The sequence below is a fragment of the Clytia hemisphaerica genome, unplaced genomic scaffold (assembly GCF_902728285.1).
Source record: "Clytia hemisphaerica strain Z4C2 unplaced genomic scaffold, Clytia hemisphaerica genome assembly, whole genome shotgun sequence".
Classification (NCBI taxonomy): Eukaryota; Metazoa; Cnidaria; class Hydrozoa; order Leptothecata; family Clytiidae; genus Clytia; species Clytia hemisphaerica.
In genome coordinates this window covers 2,554,732-2,561,973 of record NW_027103968.1, presented here as the reverse complement: position 1 = coordinate 2,561,973, position 7,242 = coordinate 2,554,732, and the positions used below count along the sequence as shown (strand labels likewise).

The 7,242-nt window shown below is 36.5% G+C and overlaps 2 long non-coding RNA genes across 2 annotated transcripts; both read left to right on the top strand.

Annotated features, from left to right (window-relative positions):
* Nucleotides 1-3,549: 3,549 nt before the first annotated feature.
* LOC136810517 (uncharacterized) lies at nucleotides 3,550-4,997 on the top strand. The gene is made up of 3 exons (XR_010847117.1): nucleotides 3,550-3,658; nucleotides 4,269-4,351; nucleotides 4,828-4,997. It is a non-coding gene; the product is annotated as an uncharacterized lncRNA (long non-coding RNA).
* A 248-nt stretch (nucleotides 4,998-5,245) lies between these two features.
* LOC136810516 (uncharacterized) lies at nucleotides 5,246-6,975 on the top strand. Its single transcript, XR_010847116.1, has 3 exons — nucleotides 5,246-5,319; nucleotides 5,931-6,013; nucleotides 6,892-6,975. It is a non-coding gene; the product is annotated as an uncharacterized lncRNA (long non-coding RNA).
* Nucleotides 6,976-7,242: the final 267 nt, after the last annotated feature.

Sequence of the window (7,242 nt, the reverse complement as noted above, 5' to 3'; positions counted from 1 at the left end):
TCTTTATACCTAACCATAAAGTGGTTAGGTTAGTGGTTGGCTTTATGGTGTGTTCATTCAAATTTAGTATTTAAAAAAAAGCCAGTGCGAAAAATCTTGCCTTCATGAGCAGAATTACAGGTGGCTGACTCTTAATTAAATTTCCTCTGAACGTACTTGTATGATTGACTTTTTTTCTTTTGATTGTTATTTAACTAGATGTACATTAAACATATTTTTGTCCATACCTAAAAAAATTTCACAGCACATTCATTAGCAGTAATTAGGGTTAGTATTTATCTATGTCTTTTTCTTTTTGAAACAAAATTAACTACTGCCTAGTTTATTTTCTGTGTTCAAAAGAGATTTTCTTCTGTTATATTTGATGTCCCATGTTCATTTGTTTGTCTCCTAACTAAGTTGAATATGTGCAGGGTAGTTTCGGTGTACCAAACAAGGATTGTTTTCGTCCAAAAAAATATTGAGTAACATGGGAAAAATGTGACTTTTTACACTTCAGAATGCAGTTCTTCTGTTACTCAAAATTTGTAATGTACCCATCGACATAGAAGATATTGCAAAAACTTTACCAAGAAGAACAAACGATAATGGCTTGGTCATTGTCAAATTAAAAAGGAAACTAGAATATAAAGGACATGTCATTTTTGAACCTATTAGACCTGATTTCATTCAAAGTGTGTTGATTTATTTGAAAGATATCAATCCTCTCTATCATGACATAGTGATCGATGTGAATAATATATCTGAGGACCGTATCATAGATGCCAATTCCGAAAGTACAGGTTCTTGTGAAGGCAGTGAAAATGATGAAATTGACGATGACAAGGAAAGTGATAAACTCGATGGAACGCAAGACAATGCTTCAAAATTAGAGGAACTTGAGACAACTGCAAACCCTCTTGATGCATATCGTTCTAGTGAGAATGAGACTACTCTTATGCCTCACACTCCCTCTGAAACAGACATAGATAATGAAATTCTAACATTAGCCCCTGGTCAAGGGAAAAAGCCAATTTCCATTTTGAATGATGAGGATTGCGAAATGCTTCCTCACCCTCATTTATTTCCTAAAGGTAAATTTGGATACAAAGTTGAACGAGTTGTTAAACTTAGTCCCTCCAAGTATTTTAACCAGCGTCTTTTGAACTATACCCAAAAGTTTGCTTCCGACCCAGACTATATTTTTTTGCCAGTTTTGTGATTCAACAAGTCTCTTTAACCAGTCAGATAAATGTTGCCATGAGAAAAGTTGCTGCTAATAATTTGAATGCTGGTATGTTAAGTCAAAATTTCAAAGAAACTGTGAAACAATTTATCGCAAATGACAAAGCCTTTGCTTTTATGAGTACTGTCAAAGGAACTCCAGCCTATTGGAAGAAATTTCAGCAAGAAGTTTTAGCAATGGTCAAACAATTAGGACCACCAACTTTCTTTTTTACTTTGAGCTGCGCAGACCTAAGATGGAATGAATTGATTTCTATTATTTACAAACTCAAGGGTCAAGATGTCACTGATGTCATTAAGAATCTTTCATATCATGAAAGATGTGATTTGTTGAATAGCAATCCTGTACTTGTAGCAAGGCATTTTCAATATAGAGTTGAAGTGTTTTTTAAAACAATAGTTTTGAACGGCCCACTTGGTAAAACAACTTTTTACGCTATTCGTGTTGAATTTCAAGTGCGTGGCAGCCCTCACATCCATTCTTTTCTTTGGATCTTAAATGCTCCTACATTAACTCAGGAAACTAAACATGAATACATTGAATTTGTTGATAAAATAATCAAGGTTTATTTACCATCGCAGCAAGAAGATCCTGAATTATTCAATTTAGTGAAAACCTATCAGTTACACCGACATTCAAAAACATGTCGCAAGTACAAAAANGGGGGGGGGGGTTTCAGGGGTCTTAAATACCGTCATACCGACAAAATTTTGGGTCAAATACCGTAATACCGTCGGTTAAGGAAGCCTAATACCGATACCGATATTATATTTATGTTTTTTTTCGAAAATAATGAATTTTCAGTTATCAAATCTATTGTGTAGTAACAAATTAGAAACTGTACAAACAAGTCTTGTACTTTATGAGCCCCCCCCCAGTCAACCGTCAATTCAGGTATTCACGCACAAATTTTTGCCAATTCACGTATTCACACGCGAAAAAAAACCATTTTCACGTTCACACACCAATTTTGCTTTTACATCTTTGGTTAAACGATTGTGACCTTATTGGGCTAAATTTAACCTTTTTATGGTTCTTTTAAACAGATTGACCTATTCTATTAGGCGTAGTGGTATGGTGGTTATCATCCTTGACTCCCGCCTGGGAGGCCCGAGTTCGATACCCACCGTGTCACTACGATTCACTTGGCAAGTGAATGTACCTTCGCCCGGGTCAACCCATGCCATGTGAGGGGAATTGGGTACCACTACTCTGATACAAGAGTGTGGGGAGATATATCAGGCAATGTGGTGTGGTGACGAAATTCATAGGGTCAGACTTGCGAGAACGCATGGTTCTCCCGTCCTGATCGAGTATCGTTGCTATACACCATCGGTTCTGTGTGTCGCGAACATAGGATCGGCAGAGTCTGATAAGCGCGATGATTTCCCTATCCTAAGATAGTGAATGCTGTCCTGGGGTTGGGCCAATTCCCCATGTGGGATGGTACATCTCTCTCTGACCTATTCTTATACCAAACATTTTCGCCAATATATAAAGTTTTTTGCTAGTTTTGTGACCTTATTCTCAATATATCGTCGACTTTTTAAGGCCTCTTTTACAGCTATTTGAGCTTTCATAAAGCAGNTTCTTTGCCATTTCCCTTCATTTAATTTTTACAGGTCGAGTCCTGTAGCACCTTTTCTCTAAAATAGAGCATTTCTTATTGTAAACTTTCGTAACTTACTCACTTTGTGTCATGCTTCTGTAAACGCCTCTAACACACCAGCCGTGTGGTCTCAGTTTCTTTTTTAAATGGTGACTATTTTATGATTTTTTTATTTTCTAAATTTAAAAATATTATTTGACGTCAGAAATTTGATTGTGACGACAATTTTTTTGAAATATGCAAAAAAGTAAGGGTCAAAAGTGATGTGCCCCCATATAGACGAAGAATTTTTTAAGAAGTAGGGAGAGATTGTAATGTTTCAATTTTTCAACAGTTTACTACAAACCATGGGAATTTTGATCAACTTTATTTTGTCAACCATACACCAGCCAGGGTACATATGGAGGACTTTAAAGGACTCAAAAAATTCCCAAGATTTGCCTGCTACACCTTAAAAGTCGACGGAATAATGTGTTACCTAGCAATTACCTGGCGACGTAATAAGTCAAATTATGATCCTCTTCATACTGAACTCGCAACTGAACCTAAATTTCGATCACTTTTTGTTCTTGAAAGCTTTCCCAGGGTGATCAAAAACCGTTTCGATACTTGAATCGCAAGGCCGTTGTCTGTTCTTTCTTTCATTCCGATCCCATCCTATCGCCACTCGACACGGCCTCTCACTCGAGCTGGTGTGTTTTGGGTTTGTACATAATATTCCCTTTTAATCGTTTTCAGGTATCATTGAATATATGATGAGATGTATCCAAAACAATCCGAACAAGCCAAACCATCATTATGTTGACTTTTCCAGAACCATCAAGGTATGACGACTGCGATTTTCAGTTTTATGGCAATAAAAAGCATGTAGACACAGATTTGATAAAGAAATTGTGAGAGGTTCTAATGTTTCAAACCCTTAAAAACTTACTACGAACCTTGGGAATTTCATTCAACTTTACTTTGTCAACCATACACCAGCCAGGGTACATATGGATGACTTTAAAGGATTCTAAAAATTCCCAAGATTAGCAGCACCTACAATCAATGGCAGACTATTTGGTACAATAGGAGTTTCCCTCCACATTTTAAAAAACCACAAGTAGTTTTTAAGCGCCTTAACTTAGGTTTGCAAAGTAGAGTTTTAACTCTGAGTTTTAACATAAGACTTACGACTTAGGAGCTTAGGATTTGAGGATCGCAAAGCTTGCGAGTAGTCCGACTAGGCTGAGAATATACCTAATTTTAGACGATCTTTTCTTCGCAAAGGCTTTTCCAGGATGATAAAAATCCATTTCGATACTTGAATGTTGCGACACCGTTGTCTTTTCTTTCTTTTTTCCCGATCTCATCCTCTCTTCCCTCAACACGGCCTCTCACTGCAGCTAGTGTGGGTTGAACTTGTACATAATTTTCCATTCTCAATTTTTTCAGGGATAATCGATTCGATGAGATATATCCAAATTAATCTATACAAGCCAATCCACCATTATGTTGTCTTTTCTACAGCCATCAAGGTATTATTAATGCCATTTTCAATTCCACTAAAATGAAAATCTGACAAAACAATGCAAATTCATATGTTCATTATATTTCCATTTGATCACAGGCTTTTCGGCAGTACATTTATCGCTGATTCTTTGCCATTTCCCTTCATTTAATTTTTACAGGTCGAGTCCTGTAGCACCTTTTCTCTAAAATAGAGCATTTCTTATTGTAAACTTTCGTAACTTACTCACTTTGTGTCATGCTTCTGTAAACGCCTCTAACACACCAGCCGTGTGGTCTCAGTTTCTTTTTTTAAATGGTGACTTTTTTATGAGTTTTTTATTTTCTAAATTTAAAAATATTATTTGACGTCAGAAATTTGATTGTGACGACAATTTTTTTGGAAATATGCAAAAAAGTAAGGGTCAAAAGTGATGTGCCCCCATATAGACGAAGAATTTTTTAAGAAGTAGGGAGAGATTGTAATGTTTCAATTTTTCAACAGTTTACTACAAACCATGGGAATTTTGATCAACTTTATTTTGTCAACCATACACCAGCCAGGGTACATATGGAGGACTTTAAAGGACTCAAAAAATTCCCAAGATTTGCCTGCTACACCTTAAAAGTCGACGGAATAATGTGTTACCTAGCAATTACCTGGCGACGTAATAAGTCAAATTATGATCCTCTTCATACTGAACTCGCAACTGAACCTAAATTTCGATCACTTTTTGTTCTTGAAAGCTTTCCCAGGGTGATCAAAAACCGTTTCGATACTTGAATCGCAAGGCCGTTGTCTGTTCTTTCTTTCATTCCGATCCCATCCTATCGCCACTCGACACGGCCTCTCACTCGAGCTGGTGTGTTTTGGGTTTGTACATAATATTCCCTTTTAATCGTTTTCAGGTATCATTGAATATAATGATGAGATGTATCCAAAACAATCCGAACAAGCCAAACCATCATTATGTTGACCTTTTCCAGAACCATCAAGGTATGACGACTGCGATTTTCAGTTTTATGGCAATAAAAAGCATGTAGACACAGATTTGATAAAGAAATTGTGAGAGGTTCTAATGTTTCAAACCCTTAAAAACTTACTACGAACCTTGGGAATTTCATTCAACTTTACTTTGTCAACCATACACCAGCCAGGGTACATATGGATGACTTTAAAGGATTCTAAAAATTCCCAAGATTAGCAGCACCTACAATCAATGGCAGACTATTTGGTACAATAGGAGTTTCCCTCCACATTTTAAAAAACCACAAGTAGTTTTTAAGCGCCTTAACTTAGGTTTGCAAAGTAGAGTTTTAACTCTGAGTTTTAACATAAGACTTACGACTTAGGAGCTTAGGATTTGAGGATCGCAAAGCTTGCGAGTAGTCCGACTAGGCTGAGAATATACCTAATTTTAGACGATCTTTTCTTCGCAAAGGCTTTTCCAGGATGATAAAAATCCATTTCGATACTTGAATGTTGCGACACCGTTGTCTTTTCTTTCTTGTTTTCCCGATCTCATCCTCTCTTCCCTCAACACGGCCTCTCACTGCAGCTAGTGTGGGTTGAACTTGTACATAATTTTCCATTCTCAATTTTTTCAGGGATAATCGATTCGATGAGATATATCCAAATTAATCTATACAAGCCAATCCACCATTATGTTGTCTTTTCTACAGCCATCAAGGTATTATTAATGCCATTTTCAATTCCACTAAAATGAAAATCTGACAAAACAATGCAAATTCATATGTTCATTATATTTCCATTTGATCACAGGCTTTTCGGCAGTACATTTATCGCTGATTCTTTGCCATTTCCCTTCATTTAATTTTTACAGGTCGAGTCCTGTAGCACCTTTTCTCTAAAATAGAGCATTTCTTATTGTAAACTTTCGTAACTTACTCACTTTGTGTCATGCTTCTGTAAACGCCTCTAACACACCAGCCGTGTGGTCTCAGTTTCTTTTTTAAATGGTGACTATTTTATGATTTTTTTATTTTCTAAATTTAAAAATATTATTTGACGTCAGAAATTTGATTGTGACGACAATTTTTTTGAAATATGCAAAAAAGTAAGGGTCAAAAGTGATGTGCCCCCATATAGACGAAGAATTTTTTAAGAAGTAGGGAGAGATTGTAATGTTTCAATTTTTCAACAGTTTACTACAAACCATGGGAATTTTGATCAACTTTATTTTGTCAACCATACACCAGCCAGGGTACATATGGAGGACTTTAAAGGACTCAAAAAATTCCCAAGATTTGCCTGCTACACCTTAAAAGTCGACGGAATAATGTGTTACCTAGCAATTACCTGGCGACGTAATAAGTCAAATTATGATCCTCTTCATACTGAACTCGCAACTGAACCTAAATTTCGATCACTTTTTGTTCTTGAAAGCTTTCCCAGGGTGATCAAAAACCGTTTCGATACTTGAATCGCAAGGCCGTTGTCTGTTCTTTCTTTCATTCCGATCCCATCCTATCGCCACTCGACACGGCCTCTCACTCGAGCTGGTGTGTTTTGGGTTTGTACATAATATTCCCTTTTAATCGTTTTCAGGTATCATTGAATAAATGATGAGATGTATCCAAAACAATCCGAACAAGCCAAACCATCATTATGTTGCCTTTTCCAGAACCATCAAGGTATGACGACTGCGATTTTCAGTTTTATGGCAATAAAAAGCATATAGACACAGATTTGATAAAGAAATTGTGAGAGGTTCTAATGTTTCAAACCCTTAAAAACTTACTACGAACCTTGGGAATTTCATTCAACTTTACTTTGTCAACCATACACCAGCCAGGGTACATATGGATGACTTTAAAGGATTCTAAAAATTCCCAAGATTAGCAGCACCTACAATCAATGGCAGACTATTTGGTACAATAGGAGTTTCCCTCCACATTT